Source organism: Zea mays, chromosome 1, assembly GCF_902167145.1.
Source record: "Zea mays cultivar B73 chromosome 1, Zm-B73-REFERENCE-NAM-5.0, whole genome shotgun sequence".
Taxonomy (NCBI): Eukaryota; Viridiplantae; Streptophyta; class Magnoliopsida; order Poales; family Poaceae; genus Zea; species Zea mays.
The window spans coordinates 275,927,338-275,946,341 of NC_050096.1; positions in this window are offsets into that span (position 1 = coordinate 275,927,338).

Consider the following 19,004-nt stretch of genomic DNA (forward strand, 5'->3'; position numbering starts at 1 on the left):
CCACCAAATTTTAAAAATGAAGTTTTCAAATTGATATCTTATTGTGTTCCAAAGGGGGAGAAAGTAGTATCTTCAAAACCTTGTAAAACCCTCTTGAACACTAAGAGGAGAATTTTATTGAGGGGGAGTTTTGTTTAAGTCAAGGGAAAAGCATTTGAGACAGGGGGAGAAAATTTCAAATCTTGAAAACGCTTCTTTCAATCTTATTCATATACCTTTGACTATTTGCAAAATGTTTTGAAAAGAATTTTACAAAGGATTTGCAAAAACAAAACAAATGGTGCAAGAGCGGTCCAAAATTTTAAATAAGAAGAAAACCATCCACACATATCTAATAGAAATAATTATTGGTTTCAATTCCAAGCAACCTTTGCACTTACATTATGCAAACTAGTTCATTTCTGCACTTTTATATTTGGTTTGGTTTGTGTTGGCATCAATCACCAAAAAGGGGGAGATTGAAAGGGAAATAAGGTCAAACCTTCTCCAATATGAATTTTGGTGGTTGAATTGCCCAACACAAATTATTGGACTAACTAGTTTGCTCTAGATTATGAGTTCTACAGGTGTCAAAGGTTCACAACAAACCAACACAAAGTCAAAAGAATGGGTTCAAAACAAAGGAGCAAAGTATACCGAAGGCAGCCTTGGTCTGGCGCACCAGACTGTCCGGTGTGCCACCGGACAGTGTCCAGTGCACCAGGGTGGATCAAATCAAACTTGCCAGCTTCGGGAATCTAGGGAGGCTGCTCCGCTATAATTCACCGGACTGTCCGGTGTGCCAGCGGAGCAACGGCTACTTCGCGCCAACGGTCGTCTGCAAGTGAACAATGAAAGCAAACAGTGCGCGCCTGCGCGCGCAGAAGTCAGAGTAGGCGCCAGAAGGCGCACCGGACAGTGAACAGGACCTGTCCGGTGGCCCAGTTGTCAGAAGCTCAAACGGTCGGAACCCAACGGCCTGGTGACGTGGCTGGCGCACCAGACAGTGTCTGGTGGCGCACCGGACTGTCCGGTGCGCCATACGACAAAAGCCTTCACCAACGGCCATATTGGTGGTTGGGGCTATAAATACCCCCCAACCACCACACTTCAAGGCATCCAAGCATTCACTACACCTCATTCAATACAAGATCAATACCCAACACTCCAAGACACAAATCAAAGCCTCCGATTGAATCAAAGTCCCCAATTCAACTCTAGTATTTAGGACTTGTGAGGAGATCGACTTGTGTTCTTTTGTTGCTCTTGTTGCTTGGTTGGCTTTCTTCTTTCTCTCATTCTTACTCTCAAAACCTTGTAAGCGAAGCAAGAGACACCAATTGTGTGGTGGTCCTTGCGAGGTCTAAGTGACCCGAGAAATCAAGGAAGGAAGCTCACTCGGTCTAGGTGACCGTTTGAGAGAGGAAAATGGTTGAAAGAGACCCGGTCTTTGTGACCACCTCAACGGGGAGTAGGTTTGCAAGAACCGAACCTCGGTAAAACAAATCACCGCGTCTCACTCTTCATTTGCTTGTGATTTGTTTTCTCCCTCTCTTTCGGACTCGATTATATTTCTAACGCTAACCCCGGCTTGTAGTTGTGCTTAAGTTTATAATTTTCAGATTCCGCCTATTCACCCCCCTCTAGGCGACTTTCAGCCACTTGATCGTTGGCCCACGTCCAACGTGGCAGCTAGCCGTTGGCAGCTGGCACACTTCGACTATCCAGCGCTTCGCACGGATGGTCTGGTGAATTATAGCCGACGTAGGCTAAAATTCCTGAGAGCAGGTCGTTGGTCGGACCGTGCACCGGACTGTCCGGTGCTACGAAGTCCAGCACATTTTCTCATTTTTCCTTTTTATTCACTTTTGCTGCTTTTTGGCTTGACTTCATAAAGTCACTCACACTTAGACAAATATGATTAGCACACAAAACAATTAACTAAGTGTTCAGAGCTTACCTTTTTACTTGGTCCATCTAGATTTACACTATGTCTTCTTTAGAGCTCAATTTGCTTAATATACCTTTGCTTATACATCATGTTAGTCTAAACATAATGTGTTGTGCATTTAATCACAAAAACAATATAGAAATGGCCCAAAGGCACATTTTCCTTTCAAGTTCTCATATTCACTTGGAATATTGCTCCTAGTTTAATAATCATCCGAAGAGAGCAATCAAGTAAAGAGTTCTCATCTCCCATCTCTCTACTCTCAAACTTGGTTTTATTTACACTAACCCATATTATAGACCAAGTTTGTGTTGTTTTGAGTAAATTTGCCGGATCACCTATTCATCCTTCTCTAGGTGCTGTCAACTGCTATTGATGGGAACAATTGGATGTTTCTAGTGTGTCATGGTGTGTTTGGATAAGAGACAACTGACAATTGGGAAAGGTTTTTTAGTAGGCTTCATCAAGCAATTGGATCACCTCCAATCCTAGTGATCGTAACTAATGTAGGCAAAGGAATTGATTCTGATGTTACTGAAGTGTTCAAAAATGGGGTTGAGCCATAAATACTAGCAACTTTTGGCAACAATTATTTTTTTATTTGAGGCCTACAAATACCATCCAACCTGCCATTTGAAGTGTGTGCGAGCTAAGAAACATACCGAAGGAGTTGGTGCTCAATTTTAGTGCTATCCACTTGCTTAGGTGCTTTGCGAAGTGCTTAGGTTAGTTAGACTACTGCTCATATGTTTGCTCTGGATTTAGACCCAGTGTTCACTCAGGTCTTGAAAGGGAAATAGGGTCAAACCTTTTCCATAATTAATTTTGGTGGTTGAATGCCCAACACAAATATTGGATTAACTAGTATGCTCTAGATTATATGTTCTACAGGTGCATAAAGGTTCAACACAAACCAATACAAGATAAAAGATAGGGTTCAATTTCAAAGCAGCAAGAACCTTGAGAGTGCCTTGGTCTGGCGCACCAAACTGTCCGGTGCACCAGGACCGTACAAGTCCAAACTCGCCACTCTCGGGATTTTCCAGCGCCGCTTCGCTATAATTCACCGGACTGTCTGGTGCACCAGCGGAGCAACGGCTCCTTCGCGCAACGATCGACTACACAGTGCCCCTGACAGCGCTACAGTTCGCGGCAGAAGTCGGAGCAGAGGTCAGATGCGCATTGGACAGTGAACAGTGCCTGTCCGGTGCGGCACCGGACTATCCGGTGCCACCAGAAGTCAGCGCTCTAACGATCGACTGCGTTAGAACCCTAACGGTTGGGTGACGTGTAGCATCCCAAAAATTCAAATCTTGAAAATTTCTCAAACTCGCTCTAAATTCAAAATGAATTTCAAATTTCATTTCAAAATGTTTGTTTGCGAGTTGATATCAACAAATAAAATATAGTGGTCTATATTATCTCCAAAATCCTCCTCAAAATATCCTACAAGTATTTCCCCAGTGATCACCCTCAAATTCTTTCCAGAAATATTGTCCAGATATTTCCCCAGTGATCCCCCTCAAGTTCTTTCCAAAAATACTGCCCAAATATTCCACATATATTTCTCCAAATATTTTCCTCCTAAGAAATACCTTCAGAATCATTTTTCAAGTCCCTACAAATATTTTCTTCAAAACTTTCCTCATGCTCATACGTATACGTATGCCTCCGGTGTCATATGGTGAGCTCTACAAGCTAATCTCACTTATACAAGACAAATACATGCTAATCTCCCACTAATCCTCTCATCCTCCCACGAATCCTCTCATCCCTCCCCCTAATCCCCCCACCATGGCTATAAATAGAGGGGCAAGGGCCTCCTCTCATCCCACCCTAAGCCATTTCATGGCAACTCTCTCCCCCCACACACACGCCCACTCCACCTCCCACACAAGCACACACTAGCACAAGGATCGTTCGGTCATTCTTCGATCGTTCGTCCCCCTGTTCTTAGTTTGTTCGTTCGTTCGTCCGATCGTTCGTCTGGTCGTTCATGGTTTGTTCGTCCATTCGTCTGATCGTTCGATCGTTCGTCCAAATAATCTTTGTCCTGCCGTTATGCTGCCGAAATTCCGATCGTTCGTTCGATCATTCGATCGTTCGTCCGTTCGTCATCGTTCATCGTTCGTTCATAGTCCCCCTTCATCGTTCTTCTAGATAATCTTTGTCCTGCTGTTATGCTGCCGAAATTCTGATCGTTCATTCGTCCGATCGTTCGTCCGTTCGTTCATAGTTCCTATGCATCGTTCATCGTTCGTTCATAGTTCCTATTCATCGTTCATCGTTCGTTCATAGTTCCTATTCATCGTTTATCCAGATAATCTTTGTCCTGCTGTTATGCTGCCGAAAATCTGATCGTTCGTTCGTCTGATCATTCGATCGTTCGTCCGTTCGTTCATAGTTCCTATTCATCGTTCATCATACGTTCATACGAACTATTCACCGTTACTATTCATCGTTACTATTCACCGACACTATTCATCATCGTTACTATTCATCAATGATACCTATAATAACTTTTTCGTCGTCACTATTCATCGTTACTATTTATCGATCATCCGATCACCCTAAATTTCAACTACTCATCCATCATGCTGTCTAGTCCACCTAAGACCACCCAGACCCATATTCCGGTCATAGGAACTCCGGTGACTGTGATTTTCCTTCCAGTGGAAACTTTCTATCTAGTCACCCATCCTAGGTTTCTCCAAGTTGAGCATGCTTAACTTTGAGATTCCTTTGAACCAGGCTTCCAAACTCAGATTCCAATAATTCTTGTTTCTAAATTCTTCTCAACTATTCCCTATCCAACCATGTCATCCCTTAAGCATGGTTCATATTCTAGAAAACTCCCAAAATACTCTTGTCCCATATTCTGCCTATAACTCTCCTATTCACGCTAAGTCAGACGATTCATTCGTCACTATTCTCACCAACAGTGAACTTCACTGTGCAACACCACATACACCTAGCTATAAATACACCCAGCTACCCTCTCCCTCTCCACACACACTCAACACCCTCAGCCAAGGCAAACACCCCACCCACTCAGTTACTCCGCTCTACCGGCTACACGCATAGTGTCGCTTCGTCTCCAGTCCACCCTCCTGGTAAGCACCTCCGCTCCACCACTAGTAGTATCTCAACACCACATGACACAGATTCTTCTCAAGACTCTACCCATCAATATATCGCTATTTTGACCACTATACTAAATATTTGTTGGTATACTTACTGGTTTGTATGTTTGCTTGTTCATGTTGCATAGTTATCGGAGCGTTCGTGCCGTCTCGTGGAGGCCAGATCTGCAAGTCTACGCCAGGCGGTGGAGCCAGAAGCCAGTTCCGCGAGCTCCCCTTCCCCCTTCACCGGATAAGCACGGCAAGCTCACTGGATCCCTTTGATGCATAAATTACCTATGATTTTTCAACCACAACCCTCAGCCTGTTATTTTATGCATGATATGATTTTGAGACAAGTTATTATGGCCACCCAGCCGCTTGTCGCAATCAATCCCTGATATATTTGTTACAAATGATTTGAGAAAAGGTGTGAGTTTTCAAAAGAAAATGCTTTTCAAAACGTGTATGATGAAGGGTTTTCACCCTTATCACCTTTGAGTAGGGATGGGACTCCCTGGTTTAGGGGAGGGCCTAAGATGATGGCTCAGCTGGTTTAGGCGTGAGCAGAAGGATTGTCCCCTCATATAAGGACCAGTTTTTCATCCTTCACTACCTGTACTCATGATAAGTACAACCACTCGAGACTGTGTAGGCAGTCACTCAATCTGAACTCGTACGGTTCAAACCCCAGGGTTATGAAGGCTGGGGAGCACCAGGAGGATAAGGAGGGGGAAAGTTTTGTCTGGTTTGGGCATGGCGGTGGCCTGACTCCTTCCGGTATAACCGCTAAGGTAAGGACGTGCGAGGAAAGAATGAGATTCGGATTCGGATCTCACTAGCTATGAGATCGCAGAGCCGGACTAATGGGTAAAGTGTACACCTCTGCGCAGAGTTTGAAAACCTATTCGGATAGTCTGTGTCCATAGGAATGGACGAGTCTAGTGTGGTATGGCAATTAGTGTTTTGTTTTCAAAAAAGGGGTGCTTTTGAGAAAAGTGGTTTTTAAAAGGTCCGACGGTTGAGCCGTGAGCTATGGTGGACGGGAAGTCCAGTAGCTGTTTTTGAAAAAAGGAAACCAGTGGGAAACTGCTGAGATACCTAGATGGTTTAGTCCAGGGGATTTTGTTCTAATATTGAAAAACTTCCTGCTCCTTTGGGAGAGGATGCGCTTTGAAAAATGCAAAATGTTTTACAAAATAACCCTGCATCAAATATTGATGTTTCTGCAAAATATCCTGAGCTCCACATATTCCATGCATTATATCTGATTTCCCCATTCCGTGGGTGAAGGTGGGCTGCTGAGTACGTTTGTACTCACCCTTGCTCATTTGTTCTTTTTCAGAAAAGGAGATCGGGTAAGAGTTACGACTGTTCCCAACCTTGCCTGTGGCTGTTGGACCACTGATTTGCTTCTTATATCGGGCTGCTTTAGCCCTACTCTGATGATATGTCTCGAGTTGTGGACCAACTCTTAAAGTTGTTCGCCACCTTTATAGGTTTGTCTCGTTTAAGCAGATCTGGAATCATCTGTTGTATAAATGTGTTTACTAGCCTCCTAGGACTAGTAATTGTATCACATTTGAGTCCCAGAGGATCTGGGGCGCTTCATGACATGGCTGGTGCACCGGACAGTGTCCGGTGGCGCACCAGACTGTTCGGTGCGCCCATCGACAGCAGCCTGCCCCAACGGTTGTTTTGGTGGGTGAGGGCTGTAAATACCCCTTAACCACTACCACTCCAACCATCCAAGCATTCATCACTCCTCATACAATACAAGAGCAAAGTGCAACACTCCATGACACAAATCAAAGCCTCCAATCCAATCAAAGTCCCCAATTCAATTCTAGTGCTTTAGGACTTGTGAGAGGATCGTTCTTGTGTTTCATTGTTGCTCTTGTTGCTTGGTTGGCTTTCTTCTTTCTCTCATTCTTATTCTCAAAGCCTTGTAAGTGAAGCAAGAGACACCAATTGTGTGGTGGTCCTTGCAGGGTCTAAGTGACCCGGGAAAATCAAGGAAGAAAGCTCACTCGGTCAAAGTGGCCATTTGAGAGAGGAAAATGGTTGAAAGAGACCCGGTCTTTGTGACCACCTCAATGGGCACTAGGTTCTTTAGAACCGAACCTCGGTAAAACAAATCACCATGTCATCCGCATTATTTCTTGGTTGATTTGTTTTCCCCCTCTCTCCCGGACTCGGTTTTTATTCTAACGCTAACTCTAGCTTGTAGTTTGTTGTTTTAAGTTGTAAATTTTAGATTACGCCTATTCACCCCCTCTAGGCGACTTTCAATTGGTATCAGAGCCTGGTACTTCATTAGAGTTTAACAATTTGAAGTGATGTCGAGAGATCACGCCAAGAGGGAGATAGAAACTGGTAAGAAGGCCACAAGCCACGGGAAGGCTCCATCAAGGGAGTCCGGCGCCAAAGGCAAGGAGGAATCCCCTCCCCACGTCAAGTCACATCAGAGTGGCGACAAGAAGAAAAAGATGAAGAAAGTGGTCTACTACGAGACCGATTCTTCGTCGCCCTCCACCTCTGGCTCCGACGCGGCGTCCGTCACTTCTAAGCGCCACGAGCACAAGAAGTATAGTAAGATGCCACTTTGTTATCCCTGTATTTCTAAGTGCGCTCCTTTACTTTCCGTTCCATTAGGCAAACCACCATTCTTTGATGGTGAAGATTATTGTATGTGGAGTGACAAAATAAGGCATCACCTAACCTCACTCCACGCACGCATATGGGACATTATTGAGTTTGGAGTGCAGGTACCTACGGTGGGGGACGAGGGCTACAACTCGGACAAAGTTGCCCAAATCCGGCACTTTAACTCCCAAGCTACTACTATACTCCTCGCCTCTCTATGTCGAGAGGAGTATAATAAGGTGCAAGGGTTGACGAGTGCTAAGGAGATTTGGGACGTACTCAAGACCACACACGAAGGAGATGAGGTGACTAAGATCACCAAGCGGGAGAGGATCGAGGGGGAGCTTGGTCGATTCGTCCTCAACCAAGGAGAGGAGCCATAAGCTATGTACAACCGGCTCAAGACCTTGGTGAACCAAGTACACAACCTCGGGAGCACAAAATGGGATGACCATGAAATGGTCAAGGTTATTCTTAGATCACTCGTATTTCGCAATCCTACTCAAGTTCAATTAATACATGGTGATCCTAGATATAAGCTAATGTCTCCCGACGAAGTGATAGGAAAGTTTGTGAGCTTTGAATTGATGATCAAAGGCTCCAAACAGATCATCAACTTGGAGCAAGGCAGCACCTCCACACCCAAGGTGCAACCCATCGCATTCAAAGCGACGAAGGAGAAGAAAGAAGAGTCTACACCAAGTAGGCTCCCCATCGAGGCCTCCAAGCTTGACAACGAGGAAATGGTGCTCATCATCAAGAGCTTTCGCCAAATCCTCAAGCAAAGGAAGAGGAAAGATTACTAGCCCCGTTTAAAAAGGGTGTGCTACAAATGTGGTAAGCCCGGTCATTTTATTGCTAAATGTCCTATGTCTAGTGATAGTGACAGGGGCGACGCCAAGAAGGGAAAGAGGAAGGAGAAGAAGTACTACAAGAAGAAGGGTGGCGATGCCCACGTATGTCGGGAATGGGACTCCGACGAGAGCTCCACCGACTCCTCCTCCGACGAGGATGGCGCCAACATCACCGTCAACAAGGGACTCCTCTTCCCCAACGTCGGCCACAAGTGCTTCATGGCAAAGGACGACAAAAAGAAGAAGGTAAAATCTAGAGCCTCCACTAAATATACAACATCTAGTGATGAGAGTAGCTCTAGTGAAGATGAGGAGGATTTGCTCACTCTTTTTTCTAATCTTAACATACAACAAAAGGAAAAATTAAATGAATTAATAGGAGCTATTCATGAGAAGGATGAACTCTTGGACAGCCAAGAGGAATTCCTTATTAAGGAAAATAAGAAGCATGTTAAAGTAAAAAATGCTTATGCTCAGGAAATAGAAAAATGTGAAAAATTGACTAATGAGCTTAGCATTTGCCATGACATTATTTCCATCCTTAGAACTGAGAATGCTAGTTTGATTGTTAAGGTTGAAAAATTAAATGATTGTAATGATTCAATTGCCAGTCTTAGAAATGAAAATGATAGTTTAATTGCTAAGATTGATAAATTGAATGCATCAATTTCTAGCCATAAAAGTGAGAATGATAAATTAATTTCTAAGGCTAAAGATTCAAATGTTTGCAGTGATTCTATCTCCTGTCTTAGGAATGAGAATGCTAACCTACATGCTAAGATAGAGGAATTAAAATCTTGTAAACCCTCTACATCCACTGTTGAGCATGTTTCCATTTGCACTAGATGTAGAGATGTTAATATTGATGCTATAAATGATCACCTTACTTTAATTAAACAACAAAATGATCATATAGCTCAATTAACTGCTAAAATTAATGAGCATTAGATTGAAAATGAAAAATTTAAATTTGCTAGAAGTATGCTCTATAGCGGGAGACGCCCTGGCATTAAGGATGGAATTGGTTTCCAACAGGGAAGCAATGTCAAAATTAATGCCCCTAAGAAATTGTCTAATTTTGTTAAGGGCAAGGCACCCATGGTTCAGGATAATGAGGGTTACATTTTATATCCTGCTGATTATCCTAAGCACAAGATTAGGAGGATTCATGCTAGAAAACCTCGTACTATTTCACATCATGCTTTTATGTATAAAAATGAGGCATCTAGTTCTAGGCAATCAACCCATGTTAAATGCCTAAAAAGAAATCTCCTACTGCATTAAATGAGCCTATTATTTCATTTAAGACTTTTGATGCATCTTATGTTTTAACTAACAAATCAGGCAAGTTAGTTGCCAAATATGATGGGGGCAAACACAAGGGTTCAAAGACTTGTGTTTGGGTACCCAAGGTGTCTGTTTCTAATGTGAAAGGACCCAAGACTGTTTGGGTACCTAAGAACAAGGCCTAAATTGTTTTGCAGGTTTATGCATCCGGGAGCTCAAGTTGGATCATTGATAGTGGATGTACAAACCACATGACTTGGGAGAAAAGGATGTTCTCCTCATACGAGAAAAACGAAGATCCCCAGCGAGCTATCACATTCGGGGATGGAAATCAAGGTTTGGTCAAAGGACTTGGTAAAATTGCTCTATCACCTGACCATTCTATTTCTAATGTTTTTCTTGTAGATTCTTTAGATTATAACTTGTTTTCAGTTTCTCAATTAGGCAAAATGGGTTACAACTATCTTTTTAGCGATGTAGGTGTTACTGTCTTTAGAAGAAGTGATGATTCAGTAGCATTTAAGGGATTGTTAGAGGGTCAGCTATACTTAGTTGATTTTAATAGAGCTGAACTTGACACTTGCTTAATTGCTAAGACTAATATGGGTTGGCTCTGGCATCGCCAACTAGCCCATGTTGGGATGAAGAATCTCCACAAACTTCTAAAGGGAGAACACATTTTGGGACTAACAAATGTTTATTTTGAGAAAGACAGGGTTTGTAGCGCATGTCAAGCAGGAAAGCAAGTTGGCAGCCATCGTCCACACAAAAACATAATGACAACGGATAGGCCACTGGAGCTACCCCACATGGATCTATTCGGCCCGATTGCTTACATAAGCATCGGTGGGAGTAAGTACTATCTAGTAATTGTGGATGATTATTCTCGCTTCACTTGGGTATTCTTTTTGCAGGAAAAATCTTAAACCCAAGAGACTTTAAAGGGATTCTTGAGACATGCTCAAAATGAGTTCGAATTGAGAATAAAAAAGATTAGAAGCGATAATGGGATGGAGTTCAAGAATTCACAAATTGAAGGCTTCCTTGAGGAGGAGGGCATCAAGCATGAGTTCTCTTCTCCCTACACACCTCAACAAAATGGTGTAGTGGAGAGGAAGAATAGAACTCTATTATACATGGCAAGGACCATGCTTGATGAGTACAAGACTCCGGACCGGTTTTGGGCCGAGGCGATTAACACCGCCTGCTACTCCATCAACCGACTCTACCTTCACTGAATCCTCAAGAAGACATCTTATGAACTCCTCACCAGTAAAAAGCCCAATGTTTCATATTTTAGAGTCTTTGGTAGCAAATGTTTTATTCTTGTTAAAAGAGGTAGAAAATCTAAATTTGTTTCTAAGGCTATAGAAGGCTTTTTACTTGGTTATGACTCAAACACAAGGGCATATAGAGTCTTCAACAAATTCACTAGATTAGTTGAGGTTTCTTGTGACATTGTGTTTGACGAGACTAATGGCTTCCAAGTAGAGCAAGTTGATCTTGATGAACTAGATGATGAAGAGGCTCCGTGCGTCGCGCTAAGGAACATGTCTATTGGGGATGTGTGTCCTAAGGAATCCAAAGAGCCTCCACAAGCACAAGATCAACCATCATCTTCCGTGCAAGCATCCCCACTAACCCAAGATGAGGATCAAGCACAAGGTGATGAAGAAGAAGATCAAGAAGATGAGCCACCTCAAGAGGAGGACAAGGATCAAGGGGGAGATGAAGATGATCAAGACAAGGAAGATGATCAAGAAATTCAGGGTCAACGACCGCCACGCCCAAGAGTCCACCAGGCGATTCAAAGAGATCACCCCGTCAACTCCATTCTTGGTGATATCCATAAGGGGGTAACTACTCGATCTCGAGTCGCTCATTTTTGTGAACATTACTCTTTTGTGTCCTCTATTAAGCCATATAGGGTGGAGGATGCACTAAGAGATTCAGATTGGGTGCTGGCAATGCAAGCGGAGCTCAACAACTTCACAAGGAATGAGGTATGGCATTTGGTTCCACGTCCTAATCAAAATGTTGTAGGTACCAAGTGGGTATTCCGCAACAAGCAAGATGAGCATGGTGTGGTGATAAGGAACAAAGCCCGACTTGTGGCCAAAGGTTATTCACAAGTCGAAGGTTTGGATTTTGATGAAACTTATGCACCCGTAGCTAGGATTGAGTCAATTCGCATATTACTTGCCTATGCTACTTACCATGGATTTAAGCTCTATCAAATGGACGTGAAGAGTGTCTTCCTCAACGGACCAATCAAGAAAGAGGTCTATATTGAGCAACCTCCCGGCTTTGAAGATAGTGAGTATCCTAACCATGTCTATAAACTCTCAAAGGCGCTTTATGGGCTCAAGCAAGCCCCAAGAGCATGGTATGAATGCCTGCGAGATCTCCTTATCACTAATGGCTTCAAAGTCGGTAAAGCCGATCCTACACTCTTTACTAAAACTGTTGCAAATGATTTGTTTGTATGCCAAATTTATGTTGATGATATCATATTTGGGTCTACTAACAAATTTACTTGTGAAGAGTTTAGTAGCATTATAGTTCAAAAATTCGAGATGTCAATGATGGGGGAGTTGAGATACTTCTTAGGATTTCAAATCAAGTAACTCCAAGAGGGCACCTTCATCAGCCAAACCAAGTACATTCAAGACATACTTAACAAGTTTGGAATGAAGGACGCCAAACCCATCAAGACACCCATGGGAACCAATGGGCATCTCGACCTCGACACAGGAGGTAAATCCGTAGATCAAAAGGTATACCGGTCGATGATAGGATCCTTACTCTATTTATGTGCATCTCGACCGGATATTATGCTTTCCGTATGCATGTGTGCAAGGTTCCAAGCCGATCCTAAGGAAGTTCACCTTAGGGCCATGAAGAGAATTATGAGATATCTAGTTTACACTCCTAAGATTGGACTTTGGTACCCCAGGGGATCCACCTTTGATTTAATAGGTTATTCAGATGCCGATTGGGCAGGGTGTAAAATTGATAGAAAGAGCACATCAGGGACTTGTCAGTTTCTGGGGAGATCCCTGGTGTCTTGGGCTTCAAAGAAACAAAACTCAGTAGCTCTTTCCACCGCCGAAGCCGAGTATATTGTCGTAGGTCATTGTTGTGCACAATTACTTTGGATGAGGCAAACCCTCAGGGAGTATGGCTACAAATTGAGCAAAGTCCCTCTCCTATGTGACAATGAGAGTGCTATCCGCATGGCGGAGAATCCCGTTGAACACAGCCGCACTAAGCACATAGACATTCGGTATCACTTTTTGAGGGATCACCAACAAAAGGGGATATCGGGATAGCTTATATTAACACCAAAGATCAATTAGCTGATATCTTAACCAATCCACTAGATGAGAAAACCTTTAGCAAACTTAGGAATGAGCTAAATAATTTTGATTGAAACATTGCACACATAGCTCATTTATATACCTTTGATCATATCTCTTTCATTTGGTACATATTCATATTTCTTATTCTTCTTGTGCCAAGGCTAAGACTAATATGTTTCCATGAGTATTTCTTGTGTTAGTCTTAGATTGAAAGGGAAATGGAGTATTCGGCAAAGACAACGCTTTCACTCAACTCCATCGGTATTCTTTACTCCTTGCCGGTATTCCGCCATCTCTCCAATTTGGAATAATCTTTCACTCATATATTGTTTACCAAAGGGGGAGGGCTCTCAAAGTCTCTATTTTCGGTGATTAATGCCAAAGGGGGAGAAAGTATCTAGCCTAAAGCAAAAGGACCGCACCACCACTAATTTCAAAATTTTTAAGAATTTTTTCAAATTGGTATCTAAATGTATTTGATCTTATTAAATTTGGTATTTACAAAAATTGGTAAAACCCTCTTGAACACTAAGAGGAGAATTTCATTCAGGGAGAGTTTTGTTTAGTCAAAGGAAAAGTATTTGAAACAGGGGGAGAAAATTTCAAATCTTGAAAATGCTTCTTGCAATCTTACTCATATGCCTTTGACTATTTGCAAAAAAGACTTTGAAAAGATTTTCCAAAAGAATTTGCAAAAACAAAACAAGTGGTGCAAATGTGGTCCAAAATATTAAATAAAAGAAAGCAAACCATGCATATCTAGTGAAATTATAAATTAGTTTAATTCTAAGTAACGTATGCACTTACTGAAAGGGAAATGTGCCCCTGGGTCATTTCTACAAGTATTTTGGTGATTAGATGCCCAACACATATTAATTGAGTCCTTATGTGCTAAATAAGTGAGAAGTGCAAATCATATAACAATGTATGTTTCTAGACTTAGTGAATTGGTTTTGAATACTAGCATGGTTATCTAAGTGCTAGAAACAGAGCCAAGAAAAGAAGGTTTGAATCGAAGAAGAATTGGCTGTATACAGCTGTTGGGGACTTGTTCTCAAATGCTATAAATTAAGAACAAGACAACATAGAATATTAAATGTTAATGTCCTTCATCCGCTGAAGCATTATCTCCCCAAGGGTTTAATGAACTTCGGACGAAGGCCATGATCAGAATATCACGAAGGTCATACCTTCGTGATCAAACTTATAAAATAATGTAAAATGAAGTATAAATTGTGAAACATTGGAAAGAGATGTATTAAAAACAGATAACATTATTCACATATTTTATTATATTTATACCTTTGCCTTGGCAGAAAGCAACAATTCCAGTGTAATGCGTCAGCGATTACAAGATTGCGTGAACAGTACAGGGGTACTGTTCACCTATTTATAGGCACAGGGCGCAGCCTGTGCATAATTACATATATGCCCTTTACAATTAACTACAATAATGACACAGAACATTATGGGTTTTTAAGTCATTTCATCTTTAAGTCGGTTCGCCCCTTCGTCATGAGATCTGTCATTGTGCCGAAGCTTTATATGTGACAGCTTCGGCGCTGCTTCTGGGAAGATCTTCCGAAGGTGTTTTCTTCCTTTAGGATCTTCGGCTACGAAGCATACCCCCAACAGTAGCCCATTCGCGGTGCTAGATCGTTTGTCGTAACGAGCTTGATCCGTGAAAAAGTCTTCTAGGCTTCGGGATGCTGAAGATCCGAAAAACACCTTCCCTGAGCTCGTTGGCGAGAAACGATTAAAATAATCCGCGCGCGAGGTGGCCCCATCTTGCAGCAGTTACGCGCGCCCTAGCGATTCACCTTCCCAGACCCTGTGGCCCACCGTTCAGCAAGTGTAGGTGGCTGTTTATCCGATGTGGAAGACCTTGACGATTCACCTTCCCACCTGCGGCACTATATAAACAGACGGGTAGGTGTGAAGTTAACACAACATTCATTGCTATTGCACTGTTTTGCTGCCAAAAATTTAACCATAGCCGAAGCTTGATCATCGTGCTCAAATGAAGCGCCGCTTTTGATTCTGCTTCGTCACAAGAGGAAGAACTTCGAAAAAATCAAAAAAGTCAACAACTTCAAAAAAAATTCAAGAAATTCATAATCAAATGGCGAGAGTGCGCTCCACTGCCAGGGTTAATCGTGAGGGAGATGAAACTGAAGCTACTGAGACTGTTCCCATTTCCGAAGCGATGAAGCGGTCTGGACTGGTAACATTGGAGGATGCGCCTGCCGCTGAAGCAGCGCAGGCTGATGTTGAGGAGACTGATTCTGAAGATGATTACAGCAGTGCAGTGCCGAGTAAACCCAGCCACCTGGATTTCGAAAAATCTACCATCTCTGAAGGTGATTTGCCTAAGATTATGAGGTTGGGCTATTTTAGTGAAGCGAAGAAAGAGCTGATTCGCTTTGGTGGGGAAGAAACTACTCCGAAGCCAGGAAAAGATGAAGTAGTGGTCTTCAAAAGTTTCTTTAAAGCTGGTTTAAGATTCCCTTTGAACAAGACGATTGATGATGTGATGAAAAAGTTTGGGATCTACCTTCATCAGCTAACTCCTAAGGCTATCGTTAGGCTTAGCGTTTACATTTGGGCCCTCCGAAGCCAAGGGGTGGAACCATTTGCCAAAGGTTTTTGCCGAGTGCACGAGCTTCATTACCAGACCAAGGCTAGAGGAGATGAGCTACATGAAAACTTTGGCTGCTACAATTTTGCCTACCGCAAGACTACAAAATTTCCTGTGATCAGTTACAGTAGCAAGTGACCAGCTGGCTGGAAATCCGAGTGGTTTTACGTCAAAATTGACGAAGATAAGGAGAAATTGGTCCAGAGTCCGCTGGAATTGATCTTCGGAGAGACCAGACCCCCGTGCAACATGACACCAAAGGGTCCGACCCAAATTGCTCTGGTTGAATTTAGAGTTATTGCGGAGCACATCGGCACTAGGGACTTAGTGCAAGAATTTTTGGCCTTCAGAGTGTTCCCAACTATGAAAGAGTGGGCCATGCCGAAGCTTGAAGGAAAAAAGAAGGAAGGGGAGCTTGTTCGGTTGCCTTACCATTACAAATTCAAGAGACATTTCAAAGTGCAATGCCAAGAATGGCTGGACACGATTGAAGTAATGTGCAATGAAATACTCGGCAATTACTCTAAAAAAGAAGATCAATTGATGACTGCGGCCTTCGGCACCCGTCCGAAGCGAAGACTGAACCGAGTAATGGATGCTATTGACTTTGAATATCCCGACTACGAGCGGCTAGACAAGGTTGCCGAAGGGCAAAAAAGGAAGAAAGTGGCAGATATTCTGAATAAAGATAATGAAGATCAATTGAAAAAGAAAAAACCAAAGCCCGAGCCAAAAACAGATGCTTCGAAGAAGGGAAAAGCTACAACTCCGAAGAAGAAGGCAATTGGCGAAGAAGAAGAAATTGCTGCATCACCTTCTACCACCGTCGTGGAGGAAATTTTAAAGGTAATGACTGAATCCTTGCCTGTCAAGCTGAGTCCATTAGGGTCACATCTCACGAAGCTTTTTCAGAAGGACAAGGAGCCCGCAAAAACGAAGAAGGCAGCTAGACCAAAAAAGCAAAGAATCATTACAGTGACGGAAGTCATTGAAAAGACGCCACCAAGAGCTTCAGCTCCAAAGACGCTAGCTGTTGAGGACATAACAGCTACTGAAGCTGCACCTTCGGAGGCTACAGCTGCCGAAGCTGCCACAACCGAAGATATCGAGTTAGAAACCACAATTGCAGATATTGATAAAATACTGCAAGACATGGCCGCAGAAGAAGCTGCAGCAGCTACCGAAGAGACTTCAGCCCCAGAGCCCGAGAAAAAGAAAGAAATAGCCGAAGACACTTCGGAAGATGAAATTTTTAATTTTCAAAACTTAGTTGGGCAAGAGCTGACAAAGGCCGAAAAAGAAGAGTTAAAAGAGTATGCCATATCTTGCGGGTATCGACCGGGGGCATTTCTCTTCGGTGGTATCGATGATGAAAAGCTGGGCTGTATCCGGGATTAGACCGGAGCGAAGGTTATCGGTACTCTATCAAAGAGTATTGGTTTCCCGAAGCTCGAAACAGACATCAGCCGCTACCGACGACAGCACATCGTCGGTAGTTTGTTTTATTCTAATTTCAAGGTAAACAACTTTCTCTAACTTTTATCGTTTGTAATAACGAAGATGTTTTCTAACGAAGGTTGTTTATGTACAGAGTATGTTGCTGAGCAAAGCTTTGAAAATGCAGCAAGATTTGGAAGACAAAAAACACGAGGTTATAATCGAGAATTTGGAAGGCAAAATAAAAGACCAATCTGCTGCTCTTGAAAAGAAAGACTTCGAGCTTCAGACGACCGAAGGCTTATTGGCAAAAGCTGAAGCTAAAATAGCAGAACTGAATACGAAGCTTCTCTGTCAGTTAGAAAGTTTTGAACAAAAAAAACAGAAGCTTAATGAAAAAATTGAGGCCGAAGTCCAGAAGGTTTCAGATTTGCAAAAATCATTAACAAGCCTTCAAAATAAATGTTTGGAATTCAGTAATCGATGTGTTCAACGGCTGAAGAAGGTCTTCTATTCGGTCGGGGCCAGCAGCGAAAAATTTACTCCTTCGGTTGAAGATCTACCAGGAGCCTTCGAACACATCGAGGGTGAAATTGATGACCTTGATGATGTTATTGCTGGACATGGTGATTTCTGTGCCCTGGTAGCTTCTCGGGGCACTGCTGCTGCGTTCCTGAAATCTGGCTGCGAGCACGGAAAAATTATCAATAGACCCAATTTTAGCTTATCATCAGCAGATCTGGATGATATCCCCAACCTTGCCCGAAGCATAGCAAATAAATTTATAAAGGTGGTATGGACAAAGGGTGGACGAGACAAAACTGGTGACGAAGCTCGGAGTCATCTTAAGCCGGTAACAAAATCATACCTTGTGCTTACCTCTTCCTTCGAACTTGAATTTTGCTTACAATACTTTAATTCATGTAGGATGACGAAGCCGAAGCCGAAGCTTGAAGAGTAAGAAGATGACGCCGAAGCTTTAATGGATGACTATGCCGAAGCTGAAGCTCGATGAGTACTGATGAAGCTTGAATAGATGACTGTAGAAAAAGCTCTAAAAACTTTTTGTAATAACTTTTGTAAATGTAATTAAATTTTACTTGATGAATTTTGTCCGTACCTTGCAATATATTCCTACCTTCCCATAAATGTATGAAGTGCTTTGGTGTGAACGAAATTAGCATTTTTGAGCCGAAGGCAAAAAACACCTTCCCTTCTTTTCGTACACAGCGAAGCATAAAAACTGCTTCTTTTCTCTTTTGCCGAAGCCTGATCTTTAGAGCCGAAGCAACTGCCTGTGTTATGATAATGATGATCCTACGTATGTCTAAATGAATGTTTATGAATGCAAATGTTATGATGTAATGTACCATGCAAATGAATGTCCAAACACATATACGAAGCAACAACCATAGCCTTCATTCCCTTAGGAATAAACAAAGTCTATTTGTCGTTTATTTTTCGTCTTCACCGTTTATTTTTTGGTGTATCAGCGCTGACTTTTCGCTGTAAGTTCTGCATTCCCTTAGGAACGTCTTTTGAACTTCTTCGCCTTCTATTTCGGCGGTATCGCGTTGACTTTTCGTGCTTTGCCTTATATTTCGGCGGAATCAGCGTTGACTTTTCGCTGTAAGCTCTGCATTCCCTCAGGAATGACTTTTGAGCAGAAAACTTACGCTGCGCTCCCTTAGGAACGACTTTTTGTAACTTCGTCGTGCTCTGCATCCC